General features: G+C 37.9%; 1 non-coding gene across 1 annotated transcript; it reads right to left on the reverse strand.

The window, feature by feature from the left end:
- Positions 1-394: 394 nt before the first annotated feature.
- trnai-aau (transfer RNA isoleucine (anticodon AAU)) lies at positions 395-468 on the reverse strand. Its single transcript has one exon. It is a non-coding gene; the product is annotated as a tRNA-Ile (tRNA).
- Positions 469-16,984: the final 16,516 nt, after the last annotated feature.

A 16,984-nucleotide genomic window follows, 5' to 3' on the forward strand; every position in this document is an offset into this window, starting at 1 on the left:
AAATTACTTCAACATAGTGGGAAAAAAAACTCTTCTGTTGACTTACAAAAAATGCTTTAAGACGAAATTTGCCACAAAACAATACATGGTGTGCGTCTTCTACTGTTAGGGTCGATAGGTGAGGATATAAAGCAGCAGTTTTTGATGCAGTGTGCTGTGTCAGACTTTGGAAATGAGTGATTTATCCAGAAAGTAGCTGGAAAAGTGATTTGGAGATTGTAGCTAAGCATGTAATGTATTCATTAGCGTGTCATGTGTCAGTGAATTTTGTGGTTTGCTGTCATTTGTAGTTGCGTACATCACTCACCTGGAAGTTGGCAGAGGTTTTTTCTTGGATCCCACCAAATAAAATCCACAATCTATCACCAGACAGCACCTTGGATGGCTGCTGGAATGGCCAGTATGGGGATTGAACCCATGACTTTGGCATTATTAGCACCACGCTCTGACCAGCTGAGCTAACCGGCCCACAACTTGTGCCTAAACCGACACCTTTTTTTGTCTAATATACCAAAAAAGAGGGTGGAAGAACTGTTAAGAACACAAGAGAAATGTGTGTTTACAAGAAATTACTTCAACATAGTGGGAAAAAAAACTCTTCTGTTGACTTACAAAAAATGCTTTAAGACGAAATTTGCCACAAAACAATACATGGTGTGCGTCTTCTACTGTTAGGGTCGATAGGTGAGGATATAAAGCAGCAGTTTTTGATGCAGTGTGCTGTGTCAGACTTTGGAAATGAGTGATTTATCCAGAAAGTAGCTGGAAAAGTGATTTGGAGATTGTAGCTAAGCATGTAATGTATTCATTAGCGTGTCATGTGTCAGTGAATTTTGTGGTTTGCTGTCATTTGTAGTTGCGTACATCACTCACCTGGAAGTTGGCAGAGGTTTTTTCTTGGATCCCACCAAATAAAATCCACAATCTATCACCAGACAGCACCTTGGATGGCTGTTGAACCCATGACTTTGGCATTATTAGCACCACGCTCTGACCAGCTCAGCTAACCGTTGATGGAGGAATTAACAGTGAAGTGAGGAAGTAATTATTGAAGTTAACTCAGAAAGATCAATTAGAGAAAAAGAGTCTAACTTAACATCAATGGTACTAAGAGTAACTGTAGATAATATTGCATCTGTGGGATGATTATTGGTAATTTTTTCTCTAATGATAAAAATTTTATTTGTGAAGAAGTTCATGAAGTCATTACTAGTTAACGTTAAAGGGATGGTTGGCTCAAAAGAGCTCTGACTTTTTGTCAGCCTGGCTACAGTGCTGAAGAGAAACCTGGGGTTGTTCTTATTTTCTTCAATCAGTGATGAATAGTAAGATGTTCTGGCTTTGCGGAGGGCTTTCTTATAAAGCAGCAAACTATTTCTCCAGGCTAAATGATGATCCTCTAAATTTTCCTCTCCAGCTTACGAGTCATCTGCTTTAGGGTACGTGTTTCAGAATTATACCACGGAGTCAGGTACTTCTGATTTGAGGCCTTAGTTTTCACAGGAGCTACAGTATCCAGAGTCGTACGTAGTGAGGAGGTGAAATTATTAACAAGATAATCGACCTCTGTTGGGGTAGCGTTTAGATAGCTGCTCTGCTCTATGTTGGTACAGGGCATTGAAGATGATAACAGTGGGTGCATTATATTCTTAAACTTAGTTACAGCACTTTCAGAAAGACATCTACTGTGATGGCATCTACTCCCCACTGCTGTGTAATCAATCATTGCAAATGTAAATGTAAATTTTCAGCTCAGGAGGGTAACTCCTAAATTCCAGCTGCATTGTGCTCCTCAAAGAAGCAGAAATCCTTGTTGCACAAACAACAAAAACAAAGTTCTGGTTGTGTAGGGGGGGGCTTCCAGATGTTGAGCAGCTGCACTGTTTCCCTGTCTTTTGTTCCTTCTTCCCACTAAAGAAATATTCTTTAATAATATATTAATGTTCAAAGGCAAAGAGGAAACACACACTGCATACTAAAGTGTGTGTGGAACATGAGGACACATCACCATGGCAGAGCACCCGGTATGGATTGCAAACCATGATAAAAAACACTGACATGGAGTGCACATTATCTGCAGGTTTCCACAGGGGGAAATTAGACTTATGTGGCTGCAGCTCACAAGTTCTTGTTTTTATAGTTCTGTGTAACAAAAATAAAAGTAATGTTAACATTGCTGTTCACAAAATTTATAGCTGTAATAAAATTCTACTTTATTTCTTCACCTGCAGGAAGTGTAGTCAGCTGATTTTAATGCCATTTTTAACATATGATGATTGATATTTTGGTTTAAAATGATCAAATGTGTCCTGAAGCTGGGAGGTTAAATAAATCCAGTCTGGTGTGTGTAAAATAATCAGCTGTAGTTTGTTTCATAGGGTCATTTTCTGCAGAGACAATGTAGACTGACAGTCTCACAACTCTGTCTCAAGCCAGGCTGTGAAGTAATCATGACCTTTAATCTATAGATTCATAATCCACGACACAAAGTTTGTATTCATGGAATTGAAATTGAGGTTTTTCACTTTTAAGACATTAAAAAAGCACACACTTGGATAATGGAGGGGTATCAGCAGAATAAACCAAATTGTTTTCTCACACAGGGCACTCACATATTTTTTTTTTCTACTTGTTAACTACATTATTAATTTTACTAGCAGGGAATACATCCTCGATTAGATTAGAAAACATCTATGGAATGATACTGGAATAAGCAAACATTTAGGCCTGAGACGACATGTAAATGAGAGCAAACAGCAAGATCATTTAATGGGGTTGAGATGTAGAAAGAATGGGTTGGTTTGAAATACAACGGTTAACCTTTTTTTTCTTGACTGCCATGGTCATGCCTTTGTGCTCACATGCTCTCTTTCGTGCCCTTTTAACACTTTGAAGCATTTATTTATTATTTATTATTTAATTTAATTTTTATATTATGTTTTTATATTATATATATTTATATTATTTTATTTTTTTCTGGAGTCAATGTGACATCTATAGAATAATTATGAATTTATTCTAAACAAATTAAAACCTACTGACTGCAGTAACAAGAATATTTAAAACTATTTTTAAATGAAATAATTTGTGTATTATTCTCAGTTTCCTGTTTTCTTCTTTCTGGATAGAATCTCACACCAACACATTCAAAGAGAGATATAAAAAATAAATGTAAACTTTTTTATCACTCTGTGCTGTTTTTTGTTTGTTTGTTTTTTATGTGACTTATTTGTGCCTTTATGGTATTTTATATTCCCAATGCACCCTTAATCAAATGGGTGGAGAAAAAAAATACAAACAAGAAAAACAAGCAAAGCTGATGAACATTTGGAGCCAGACAACACAAGTTGAGACAAGAACACAGTGACAAACCTTGGGTGTATAGTAGAGATTCTTCAGCTTCTGCTCTGTTTGAACAACCTGTAAGTCTCTCTTCTTTTTACCATAAACTTATATATTTATTATATTATAGATCACTTTTTTGTGATTTGACATGTGAAATTCTAGTGTGGCTGGAATCAAATAGTTTGATGAACAGATGACATTTGATATTAAGTATCTGATTCAAAACACTGCTTCACAAACTAATGGATTTTCTACAACAGGAAGTAAATATTTGTTATCCTGATGGGATTAGACTGACAAAATTTATCATGTTAACATATCATAAATCAGTCTGTCAATCACTCAGAAAATTGAAAGATAAATACACAGTCGTCTTAACATCATATTTACACACATTTATGAATTACCAAAAAATGAACTGCTGCCTAAAAACAAACATAATTTTATTCAAAGTGGCGATGTTACAGAAGGTATTCAGTCGCTGGATTTCAGTACAAAATGGGCAAATTTCAGTGGGCAAATTTAGCACAATTTAGAAAAAACACATACATTTAGATATTGTACAAACACAACCCCCTTTTTTCTTAGTTTTAAAAAAACAAAGTATATTGACTCTTTTTCATAAGAAAGTGTATGACAACAGCAGGTAAACAAGAATTACTGAAACAGAAAAATGTATCTGTCATGATCCACTGTTTGCTCTGTTAATCATAACCAACAGAATAGATAAATTGAGCTTGTATTAATTTTTACTTTTATGTGGTCTGTTTTGGTGTTTGGCTTTAGAGACAGTTACAAACACTGGATTTACAATGAACTCTCTTAATGGAAGACTTGGGTAATGATGGTCTCCCTCCTTGAGAGTCTTCCTCACTTGGCTGATGTTGTGATGAAGGCTTTTTTTTACCGTGATAGGATCTGGATCATCCACACGTGTTTTCTGTGGAAGTCCAGGCCTTTCTCTGGTCTTTTCTTCTGTGAATGGACTAAACTGTCGATGTGTCCTCTGCCGATTGACTATTTCTTTCAGAGCTGCTCCACAGGAGGTCAGGGTGTCACATAAACAGCTTTAACTGCACAACGACACATTTAAATCATTTCCACACTTCTTAGTGTGGTTAATTAAAAAAAAAATAATGATAAAAAAACCCTAAAACCAATCTAACTCCATTAAAGGTTTAAGGGACTTATTAAAGACAACTCTTTTTTTTACTTTAGTCTTTTTTTTTTTTTTTTTACAAATAATCAATAAAACCTGTAAAAAAAATATCCACTCTTAAATCTGCACTTTAGAATGTTCCACTAGAGTCCTAAAGTTTTTACTCCTCGTAGCTGTGGGTATATGAGAACCAAAATGTGAACTCACAGGCAGAAAGGATTAAAAAGCTAACCCAAAAATCCAGAGAAGTCAAAAGCCAAAATCCAAATTTCAGGAAAACACACAAGAGAACAACTTCTCAACAGAAAATAAATGCCAGCTTCAATGGCATTTATTGCCAATTTCAAGAAACACAGAAATTTTGGTTGAGTAAAAAATATATTGAATGAATCCTTGAATACAACAGTTCACATGGGGTGCATCTTGGTTTTCAATTACTCTGAAACGGAAACATTTCCAGTATCATGTCATGGTTCCATCTTCTTGTATTGTGATAGTTGAAGCTGTTAATGAGTCACTGAGGCATGTTGGTCTAATGAAAGCTGTGATCTTTGCAGGTTGTTCACATGAAGAGTAAACTGGAAACATTTTACAATAATGGATTTGAGTTTTGTTCATTATGTAGTCATAATCAGCTGATCAGGCCTGAGGTAAAAAGTTGTTTTTTTGTTTTTTTTTCTCTCTAAATAAAAATTCAGGTATCAACACAAACTGTGGCCCAATAATGGAGGCGTTAACTTGAATGTGGTTTTGGAGAACTGTTACAGTCTTGATATCTCATGCAGCTCTGTACAAATTATTGCAACAGATTTAATGTTCAAAGGCAAAGAATGCATTTGAACTACAAATTAAAGTGTGTGTGGAAGTGAATCAATACACTTGAGTTTCACACGGAAAATAACCACAGTGAACTAGACCAGTTCAAACTTGTATAATTACTCAGGTTTGACTAACAGTCAGTTTCTACTGGGCGTTGCTCAGACAAGTACAACACTCACAACCAGGCTCACGTGCACGTTACTATCATCTGCTGGTTTACTCAGGGAAAAACAAATAGTCTGTGTTATATAGCTTGAAAACACGCATCACAGCAACTACAGGGTGGGGTTTGTTGGACTGACAAGCTTTTGTTTGTAGTAAGGCAGGTCTTTATTTTTGAGTGAGATGCAAAGAAAAGTTTAAAAGTTACTAATTTTTGTTTTTACAGCATTACTTGTTGCACTTTTGGGTCTGATAAAATGTTACTATTGACTGCCACTGGCTGGTAGCCTGTAAGAACTTTGGCTTTATTAAGCCTTAACACATTTGAACAGGTCAGTTAGCTACAGAAACCAAACTGAAGAGCCACTCCCATGATTGATCTGAATCTGGAAACAAAAGGAAATCAAAGTGAATTGAGCTGCGAGTGATAGTGAAAATGCTTCCTCAAAATTAATGTGTTAAACATCATTTGTTGCATAACATGAATCATTTGAATCTGAAAGAAAGAATTTTGTTCCACTTATCACTGCATCATTTTTTTTGTTAAATACACATGGTGACAAAATGAAGTATGCATTAAGATAAAGTCAAGTAAATAGTATTACGACAACACCAAGAGAAAAACAAAATAAATATCCACCCATCCAAATATGTATCCACACACACACACGTATGAGTATATGGTTATGGCGTTAACGTCATTTTAACAAGATTAACGCTGACAGCACTGATATATATGTGTATCTTACATCATTTGTGTGTCTCTGGATGTATTTCACAAACTCAGCAACTTCCTCATTTTCTTCAATGAAGACACCTTCAAAGTTCCCCTGCTCTGAAGTGCTGAACGAACACAGTGACAGTTGTTTGAAAAGAAACATCAAAATACAATTTTTGTACAAATCCATATTTGATTTATGTCCACAATGCATAACGTACCTTGCATTTGATTGAAAGCGATAAAGCTTGCGGTTTCCATCAACTGACACGGCGAGCATGTCTGGAGTGCAGGCAGGGCAGCTAAAGCATGGCTCCTTGCACATCCTGTCCACTTCACACTTTACAGCACTCCACTCCAAGAAACTTTTGCTGAAGGCATCAGCTGATATTCGGCCAGTCTTTTAAGTAGAGGACAAACAACAGAATATTCAAGGACAGTCATCATAAGATTAGATTAGACTAGATTTCATGTTGTTTTCAAAGCGGTCTGGTAAATCCAAATGACCTTTGACAGGTGCCCACATATACTGCGGGCCGAGGGTAATTCAAAACAATGTAGCAATGTACAATTTGCACTAAAACCTGCAAACACATCTATTGTGTATGTAGTGTGTGACAAAAGAGCAACTTACCATTTATGGTTACAAGAGCCACAATTGCACCGGGTGAAACCTCAACGTTACCTGCTGGGCAGTCACACACAGTCTGGCCTTTGCACAGGCAACAGCCGAACTAACATTAAAACACACAATATATACAAAAAGAATTAGAAATGAACTGATACACAATAAATATACAATAACAGCACACACTCATAGTACATAGCAAGAAATGCATAGGACTTAAAAACCGTACCTATTGGCCTGTGAAACTCTGATGAAGGCTTCAAAAACCCTCCTGTTACTGCCTCTCTGCTGTGCAGGACAAAGCGTGTGTGAACTGCAATATCACAGTCAGCACAAAGGAATGGAAGAGACAGGCAGTCCAGACACCTCACAACTACTTGTTTGCCACACTGACACACACGGTGTGACTGTGGATCCAGAGTAGCTAACATATTGTCTATAAGACAAGGCCTGGCCTCTTTCCACTTTTGCAAGGACACCATGTTTCTGATCTCCCAGTGAGTAGCAGCTGCCTCAGACGACGTCTCACAAGTCATGGCTGCGTCCTCTTCTCCATCCTCCAACCACTGAAGGAGCTCCTGACGAAGCACCTCAGTTCCACACACTAACAGAAAATAATAAAGAAACTCTTCCACAAAGTGAAAAACACTCTAGGCAGTATGTTTCTTAGGACTGCACAAAAGCCCTGCCTAACTCAACTATAACAACAAATATAAAAGCAAACTTTAAAAAAGGAATCACAACATATAAAAGAAGGTAAAGTACCTTTTGTTGGGTTGACACTGGCAACATAACTAGGTTCTTCACGTGGACATTGATGCTGATCTGCAGACACTGGGGGGAAAAGAGATCGAAGAATATTTACTTACTGAAATTCTTTGGTGAAAACAAGTTGTGAGATAAAATCAATGGTTGTGTGAATACTGACCACATGGCAACTAGTACTTCGACTGGATGATGGTCTTTGAGGAATAAAATCTCCCTGTCTGTCACGTTTTTTCCAGCGCACTGGTCTTGGCTGAGGTTCACTCTGTGCATCATTCTACGCAATTAACAAGAAGAAATGCAACACCTAAAATACAGTCCATGATTAAAGCGTGGTGGGGGCGGCATCACAGGCATGGGCAGAAAAAAACCAAAACAAACGTTCATGCTGAGCCACAGCTGTAAAAGCTGCTGGTCATAATATCAGTTTGGATATGTGGTGAGAGGGAAACATGAAGATGAAACCAGGAGATGTCCTTACTGGATCATCAGAGCTGAACAGGTGATGGAGAAACAGGTTTACCTTTCAGGTGACATGAATGAGTTGAAGGGAAGTTATGAACTGTTTCTGAGAGACAAATTACACCAGGATCCTTTTCTATGTAGCTGACAGCTGGTAACTGTGCAGGGGCGGGTCTAGCAAAGTGTTGCCAGGGGGGCAGGTAGGGCATTAACAGGGAGAGGGGGGCAAAAAGAAACACTTTTCTTTCTTATTCTCATTTAAAATGTCTCGCTTTTAACAAATAATTATCTGAATCTTACAACCAAAGTTTTTATCTGATGTAAAATGTATAGAAATCATACATATACCAACAAGACTGTACATCACTGTCACAACAGCGTTTGTTTTCATTCAAAGGCTTTATGGCTTTAATACCTGGGGGGCCGGTCTCTAGTCAAAATGCCCGGGCTGAGTTTTTGTCCCAGTCCAGCCCTGGCCAACGGGGAAACAAACGCCGACACTGCGGTGCAAGTCTCGGACGACAGTACACCTAAAGCTGGGCAGACACTGCAATTTTCAAACTGCACGATTGGCTCGCAGGGGTTATAAGTTCGTAGGTCACGATGCAGGTCTCACACTATATCGCCCGATGCTCTGATGCGACCCGAGTGCTCACACTGTGCCTCCATAAAATGAAGCTTATAACAGAAAATCTGTCGCTCGCTCTCCTTCTTTCTTTCACTCACACAGACACACCACCACCATCAACTTTGCTAAATTGCTAATGAAAAACATTGATCAGGCAGTGTAAATTGAGCAGCAGTGTAAATCCAACTATTTTCACGGTTGTTGTGGTCGTGATCATTTTGTGATGCCACATCGAAAAGGCTCGGATGAGCTTTCCAAAGTTCTACAAGTTGTGTCTCCATCGCTTGTGTCCAGATCACACGCTGCACAGCCGTGCTGCTCCGTCTTTTTCACCGACGTTTACGTGTTTGCGCGTGAGCAGTGTGAGCGGCTGCGGTGACACCCTGACGAGCGAGAAATGTTTGTTCCCCTCAGAGAAAGAAAAAAAGGCTGCAAAAGTACAGGAGGAATGGGAAAAGGGAAACACCTGGCTAGAAAAGGTCACCATAACACCTATAAAGCGCACTGCACTGTGTGCCGGCGCACTTTTTCCATAGGCATGCTTCTAGTGGTGGGCACATGAAGAACATGAGGGGCGTGAAAGCTCGGGGAACCCTTAACCAATTTCTTGTCCACCAGGCCACGGCAGAAGCAGATATGGTATGTAAACACTGGTTTGTTTTTTAAACCCTCTGGTTAAGGTTAATATGGGCATGTGCAGTGAATATCAGCGCTATGTGGCCAGAAGTGTGATAATATAATTTATTTTGTGTAATAGACAACTGCAAGGATAGATGATTACAACAAATAGATCACTAATATATAAAAGTAATACATAGATGAATAATGATGATGAGTTAAGATGCGTACTCAAGCGGGTTTACAAATGGGAGCAAAAGCTGAAATAATGCCTCTACTGAAGCCAATTGCACTAAATGCACTAAATGTGCACTGTTACAAGAATATTTTTCTTTCTATTGTTTTCTATTAATTTATATAATTTTAAATTAAGCAGGACAGAGTTCTTTTAAAGAAAGATTTACTTTTATTCTCAAAAGTTAAGCACACTGAAAAAAATGCAATAGGGTGGTTGTTGAATTTGCATAGAATTACTTCATATATCCAGCATGACTAATTTAAATTTCACATCTAAACATATTTTTGTCTTTTAATTTTCACATATTCTTTAAGAATATTCATTCTTTTAGAACAAATCATGTTGAAAAGAAACAAGTTAGTCGTGTTTTATCCTCAAGCTCCGCCCCCTGGAAAGGAAAAATCGGCTGCACTGTCCGCCATTTTTGTCTCTCGCTTTGGAAAATCTACTACCATCTGGAGTTTTACACTTGAAGGTAAATAAGATTTTAAAGCTAATACACCAGTGAGAAAGAGTGTAGACCCTTTATACATGTGGACTTTTACTGGGGTGTTGTTATTTTACAGGTATGTGGGCTGTTTATTGAAAACCATGAAAGGCTAATGTAAGGCTCCAGTTAGCTAATGGTAACCGAAATTATGCGATAAGCAAATTAGTAATTAACATATATAATGTGAGTTAATATTGTTTGTATATTCTTTCAGTCTAAATTAACAGACTATTACAAACTTGCATCGGTGTCTGTAGTAAGTGGTGGTACCTGCAGTGTCTTAACCATTAAACAAGCTAATGTAGGGCTGGGATATGACTAGTTTGTTGAAACGTGTCTGCTGCCAATGTGACTGCTCACACATGGTAACATTACCAGCACATAGCCACAGCCGCTATAAACATGCTGAAAGGTCAATCTAGCTTCTGTAGTCAGCAGCTGGAAGACTCAACACAGACCCAAGATTCAGTGTAACGGTTATCTAAATGTTGTGTGTCCTGTTTGTAAGCCCAGAAAAAGAAATTAAATAAAATGACGACCTTGAGCTTCAAGCTAATGTAAGCGTAATGCTATAGCATAAAGCGACTAATGCAATGATGAGGTTGTTAAATTAGTAAAAATACAGTAAATATATCCAACATGAATCATTTATATTTTTGGTCTAAACTGTAGTATCAGGTAAATGTTAAGTGGTAGGAACATCCATAACCTCAAATAACGGAACATAAACATAATTAAGTCTCACGCCTTTCACTTGTTTTAGAAGGATGTTCAGTCTTTTAAAACCAGTCATATCAAAATAACAGAAAATAGTTATGCTTTCTGTTGAAACTCCCCCCCCCCGGGTGTGTTCTGCGAGGGAAAATTCACTGTGGCGGTCCGCCATTTTTTGTCTTCGCTTCGTTTACGTTTGGTGCTGAGCTTTACTTTGTAGAGGTAAACTGAAAACTACATGTTTGAGAGGACACGAAGAGAACATCCATTAGATGGGGAAGTTTTTCTCATGAATTGCTGTTGTGCAACATAATGTAAAAAACAAGTCATTCCTTAAGTTAACTAACGATAATGCTAGCTTAAGCTGCGAGACAATATTATGTGCATTAGCTTTTTTTCAGTGTGTGCCCAGTCACATTCGCTTGTTTTTTCTCAGTGAATACAGACTAACAAACTTGTGTCCATTTAGTTAACTGGGGCCCGTTCTTCGTACGTCGCTTACTACATCCAAGATCAAATGACACATCCAAGACCAAACCATCGCGCTAACCGTGAGCTCGCTAATCCGGTTCCCCGAACACACCTGCTGTTGACGATTAGTACAGCTGGACGCAGTAATGTGACATCACTGGGTGTCGTAAAAGGGGCTACGCATCGATAGTAGAAACATTGATCGGCAACCCGCTGATTGGTCGGCGAAAATGTCGAAGGGGCGTGCTCGGTATTTTCCGGCAGCAGAGCAAGAACTCATGAGTGAGGGATTTCAAGAGTTTCAGAGTTTAATTAAAACGCAAGAGAACACTGCAAAGGCTGCAAAAGCAAGGAGAGAGGGCTGGCAGAAAGTTGCTGACAAATCAAACTCGTAGGTAATTTAATAATAATAATAATAATGGATTGGGTTTATATAGCGCTTTCCAAGGCACCCAAAGCGCTTTACGATACCACTATTCATTCACTCCCACATTCACACACTGGTGGAGGCAGCTACGGTTGTAGCCAGGCTGCCATATCGCGCCATCGGCCCCTCTGGCCAACACCAGTAGGCGGTAGGGTAGATCTATCATATGACACTATATTGTCCAATATCATATGGCATTATATTATATTATAATATGTTATATTATATCCCCTTTCACATTAGAGCCACAACAGGACCCACAAGAACATGGGAACAAGTAAAAGTGGAATACAGGAGTATTCTGCAGAATGGTAATATTTATCTCTTAGATTGCTTTTCGTCTCTTGGCAAGGTAATACTGGCCTGTAATACTCTGTTAGTTTGTTCATAACAGCAACCAAGAAAAGGGCAGAGGAAAAAAAGACAGGTGGTGGTCCTGCACCCCCTCGTCAACAAGTTGGTTAAGTAAATAATACCCTCACGGGAATATCGATATCTCTCAATGAGCACACTGTCGCGCTGAGCTAAAGGATCCTGTCTATCCCGCAATATACGCTGAATTCTGGGGACTCTCCTTATCAATCTTGCACCTTCCGCAATGGGTTGCTCGCGTATACGGACAGGACATGGCTGCGACAGGCTTCCCAAATCCACCTTCGCTTTTATAGCCGTGGTCTCTCATCTTGATTACACGAAGTAATTTACAATTACTACTCTGAAATATGAATTACATCTGTAATAATCACATACATGTAATAGAATGTTAATAGTACATTTCCTTTTTTTAGGAAATGACCTGTATGTATCTGTGTGACATCAATACAAGGATCAAGTGCTGCATTATCTTTAGTTACATTGATGTTATTTATTTATGGTGAAACAGTGGTGGAATATCGCTGTTGCTTTCGTATAAATGAAGCGGACATACCTGCGTGGCCGCGATCTAATCCTGTTTACATAAAGTAAACCTGAGCAGGTTTACGCTTACGGCTCTGTTGCTATGACAGCAAGTCCCGGATGAGCTTCGGGGGACCGAACGATCCAAAAGTCACTAAAGTCGGTTTATTTAGGGCATGACACCAAATTGTTTTAACTGATTTATAGAGAGACTGAGAGGAGGGCTTAAAGAGATAAAAATAATGACAATATAAATATGTTAAATTTATTTTTTCTGTATCGATATATGGTGCTTATCCCTGCTGAAGGGCAGATTGGTGTTGCTTCAGAACAATTCTCTAGCACTGTTACGTAGAGGTGTTACATTTAAGGTTTTAATAACATTATTTTATTTACTAGTGAAGATTTGCATATGTTATCTCACATTCTGTAAGGTAAATTTTCTGGAAAGGTCAAATTAACTAATTTAACTAAGTATTAATGAAAGACCTTGATGTGTATATGACAATAATAGATGTAGTTTCTGGGTCATTTGGCAGAACTGCAAAATGGCCCAGAAGGAGGCAACTGCTGTGGTTGCAAACAGGCTTTGGGTGGTATGGAAGTAAGGGCAACTATGTAACTGCTCAGCAACATGGGACCCATAGCTAATAAATAGTAATATGACATAAAATAACAACTTTGTGTGGATGTAACCTTGTGAGATTTGAGATTTTGGCAGCATTTTTATGTGACAACTTCTCTTTTTAGATAAATGCAGAGTTTAAGCGCATTACCACCATGCCACTGCAGTCCAGATTACTCTCGCAGATAGATGTGCTATCTGACAAACTAATAAAGGTCTTGAAAAGTCGAGAAGGACAAATAGGAAGAAGACTTCAGAACATTCTGGAGCCCACGGCCCAGGTAAGAAAAAAATAAATTTATGTATACACTTTAGGGAAAATAATAATTTTAACAAAAGGCTGCTTGTCACTCTATCCCAGGAGTATGTTGAAAATCACCTGGGATTTTCACAATTTACCATGGGTGCGTTTATTTTTCTTTTTTTTTCTTTTACCTGCATTAGAACTGTGTGTGGAGTTCATAGTTGAACACCTCTCTATGCTCTGACAGTATTCTGCTTCTTTGCATGGAGATTTCACTTCATGCATTACCTTTTTAAGCATTCTGAGGACTCAAATCACATGCTGTAATGAATCCGTTTTTTGTTCACCTAATGTGTTAATGTTAACATTTTTTGGAATAGTGACACAGATTAAAATAAGATTTGGTATAATGTTCTTTGACCAGTGTTCTGTTTAATTAAATTTTGGAATTCTGCATTTTCTAGGCCACAGATGAAGCCATTATCCAACGATCTAATAAGGAAACAACCATGGGAATTTACATTAAAAAGTCAAGAGATGGCAATGGCAGCCTTGAGGACATCAGGATAGTCCTTGAAGGCCAGAGAGTCTGGCAGGATTTGGATAACTATACCCTAGCAGCTGAAATGCTGTTTGGACTAATGTACACTTTGAACCTCACCTACCCACTGGAAAAGTATACCTTTGAGATATTATAGAAACTGGTTATGGAGCTCAAAAGGAACAGCCTTTCAAAGAAGGCCCAGGTTTTCAGGACCAGACTGTACGATTGAACAGTTTTCCAGTTATGATGTGGGAACAACATGTTTACCTCTTCGAATATGTACCATCCTTTCTTTTAAGCCAGCACTGGTAAAGTTTCAGGACATAGTGAAACTTATTTTTCTGGCACTTTTCAACTTGGGGCCTTTATTACTGCAGTTTTCACTTTTCAAGCCATGGCTCTTTAAAAAAAAAAAAAAAAATCAAACTTTGAATGTCCATTTTTCTCAATGGAAATGGTGCCTTCTATTGTTTTCTATTAATTTATATAATTTTAAATTAAGCAGGACAGAGTTCTTTTAAAGAAAGATTTACTTTTATTCTCAAAAGTTAAGCATGACAGGCTTCTGTTTAAGAAAGAGACCTGTTTTACTGTGTTAATGTTGTCATTTTGAGCTAAAAATAAATGGCCAAATGATCATTTGTTTCCCATGTGTTCATATCACAAAGAATATGCATCTACTTAAATCAAATTCAAGTCAAATGGTTAAAAAATAATTTCACACACAAAAAAAAAGAGCTAAAAAATTCACCACACTGGGAAGGGTGAAGACAACTGGGTTGCCCGGCCCTGGCCACGAGGTGCCCCTTATTTATTTCTCAGGGAGTTGGCAACCCTATGTCTTCGTGATCGAAGTAACTTGAACACAAACACAAACAAACAAAGAGGAAGACCGAACCGGAAGGAAAAGACTACAAGTCCCAGCATCCTCTGTGTTTAGGGAGGAGAAGTGAAAGTGAAAGTATTGAGCCTCCGTTGAGAGGAGAAGGAGGAGGAAGGTGGAGCTGAGGCAGGTGAGCAAAGGCATAGATTTTGCATGGACGGGAGGGACGTGTCCCCACCAATAATTTGATCTCTTCGAGAAAAGAAAAACAAACCCGATAGAAAGAAAGAAAAAAACAATCTGTCAACATCTCGTTCACCCAGCGGTGCAGAAAGAGTTAAATTACGTTCTCTACTGGAGTCCTACGTCATGTGACAAATATGGCCAATGTGATTGGCTGTGCCTTTCAGGGAGCTCTGTTTAGTAGTGATGTGCGATACCACTGATTTCCTTTCCGATCCGATACCAAGTAAAATTCAGGGTGGTATCGGTGATACTGATCCGATACAGATACTCTGTACAAAAACTTAATGTTTCATTGCATTTCATAATACAATATACACAGCAAATCCAGCATGTCCAAATTAACACTGTCGGATTTGATTTCAACACTATTAAAGTGTCTATATGGGTCCACACCAGAGAGTGTTAATTTAACTCTTTTTGGAGAGTTGGTACATTAACTCTGATTTAGTGTTAAACACCAAATCTGTCTGGAGTTGATAATTTAACACTTAGTGTTAAGAGTTTATATATTAACTCTCAAAGAGTATTTTAGTTTAACTACTTAAGAGTTATCTTCTAATTCATTCTAAAAAGCGGGAATTTTACTGTTCTGAACTTCTAGAAATTTCTTTTGGAAATAAACATTTACTAAAAAGATGCAATGGTTTTTGAAAAACATTTATTCTGAACTGTGCACCACAATTTCAAAACATTTTCTGAAAGATGTAACAGTGTACATGTTCTCACTTTCATTAGAATTGTGTTTATCAAAAGGTCTGTTATGGTAAATGCAAATAACAGCATTCTCATCACTTATTTCTTCAATACAATATGCATGTCCTTCATTCATCCCTTTGTGGAACTTCAACGCACTTCTGCTCTCCCCCATATCCCATCTTCACAAGCATATCCTGTGCGGAGATTGAATAAAAATTAGTTGACACTAATTAATGGCACAAATAATCCAGTAATCAATTGCAGCACAGTAAAAAAAAAAAGGAATCCTCTTTGAGCCATTACTTGTGTAAAGTATTTTCCCAAAAGACAAGGACACAGGCAACAGGTAATACTGAACTAAATGTAAAACCTCAACCTTTTTCATTTTTACCTAAACCGTGTGCATAAAACTGGAGGGATCTAAATGCTAACGTAGAATCCAGTCAGGACGTCAGCTACTGCTGTTTGCTCGTTTGTTTTTGTTTTTATGGGCAATCGTTTTCAGGCTTCAAGTAGCACCATTATACCAACGTTTCACATTCTAGACATTGTTTTAGGTGTATTTGACCAAAAGTTTGACTGAAAATTCACATGCAAGCTTTTTTTCAAGGCTGTGGTATTTGCCGCAAACAATACCTTTCAGCTAGCTAAAACAGAATGTTATGCTATCACCGAGCAACATGGCTAATGCCTTTCACACAGCTTCGTCTCAACTCCAAAGAGCCACAGAAGTAAAAGCTCATGATAATAATTGAAACAATCTTTGAAAGAATGACTTACCAAGCATGGCAAACAACTCAAATATGTAGAGCAAAATGTTCCGAAACGGCTTCACTTCAGCTTCGATTGGAGCCGTGCTGGGGGCGGAGTCTGTGAATTTACTCTGTTGGTGTCATAGCCCCTCTAGGAGTTCAGAGTTAAGAGGTCAAGAGTTAATGTTTCCATTGTAACACCTCCAGATTTGACATAGAAACACTCATTTTTAACACTCGATTTTAACTACTATCATTTTACACCTCAGAGTTACATTAAAAGAATGTGACTCTGCTTAGAGTAAAATTAACTCTACTTTTGCAAGAAGACTATTAACACCAAAAAATTTAACACTTTTGAATTTGCTGTGTATAATTGTATTATGTAATTGTAATAATAACATAACCATATTGCTTCATAATGATTAGAGGATATCAGACAACTTGTTTTTATTGCTTAATAATGCAGAATAATCGTATAGAAATAAAAAAAAACTGACGTTGTGCGCTATT

The sequence above is a fragment of the Copadichromis virginalis genome, linkage group LG3 (genome assembly GCF_057382275.1).
Source record: "Copadichromis virginalis isolate Kocher_CV1m ecotype Utaka linkage group LG3, C_Virginalis_male_GT1.1, whole genome shotgun sequence".
In the NCBI taxonomy this organism is placed as follows: domain Eukaryota; kingdom Metazoa; phylum Chordata; class Actinopteri; order Cichliformes; family Cichlidae; genus Copadichromis; species Copadichromis virginalis.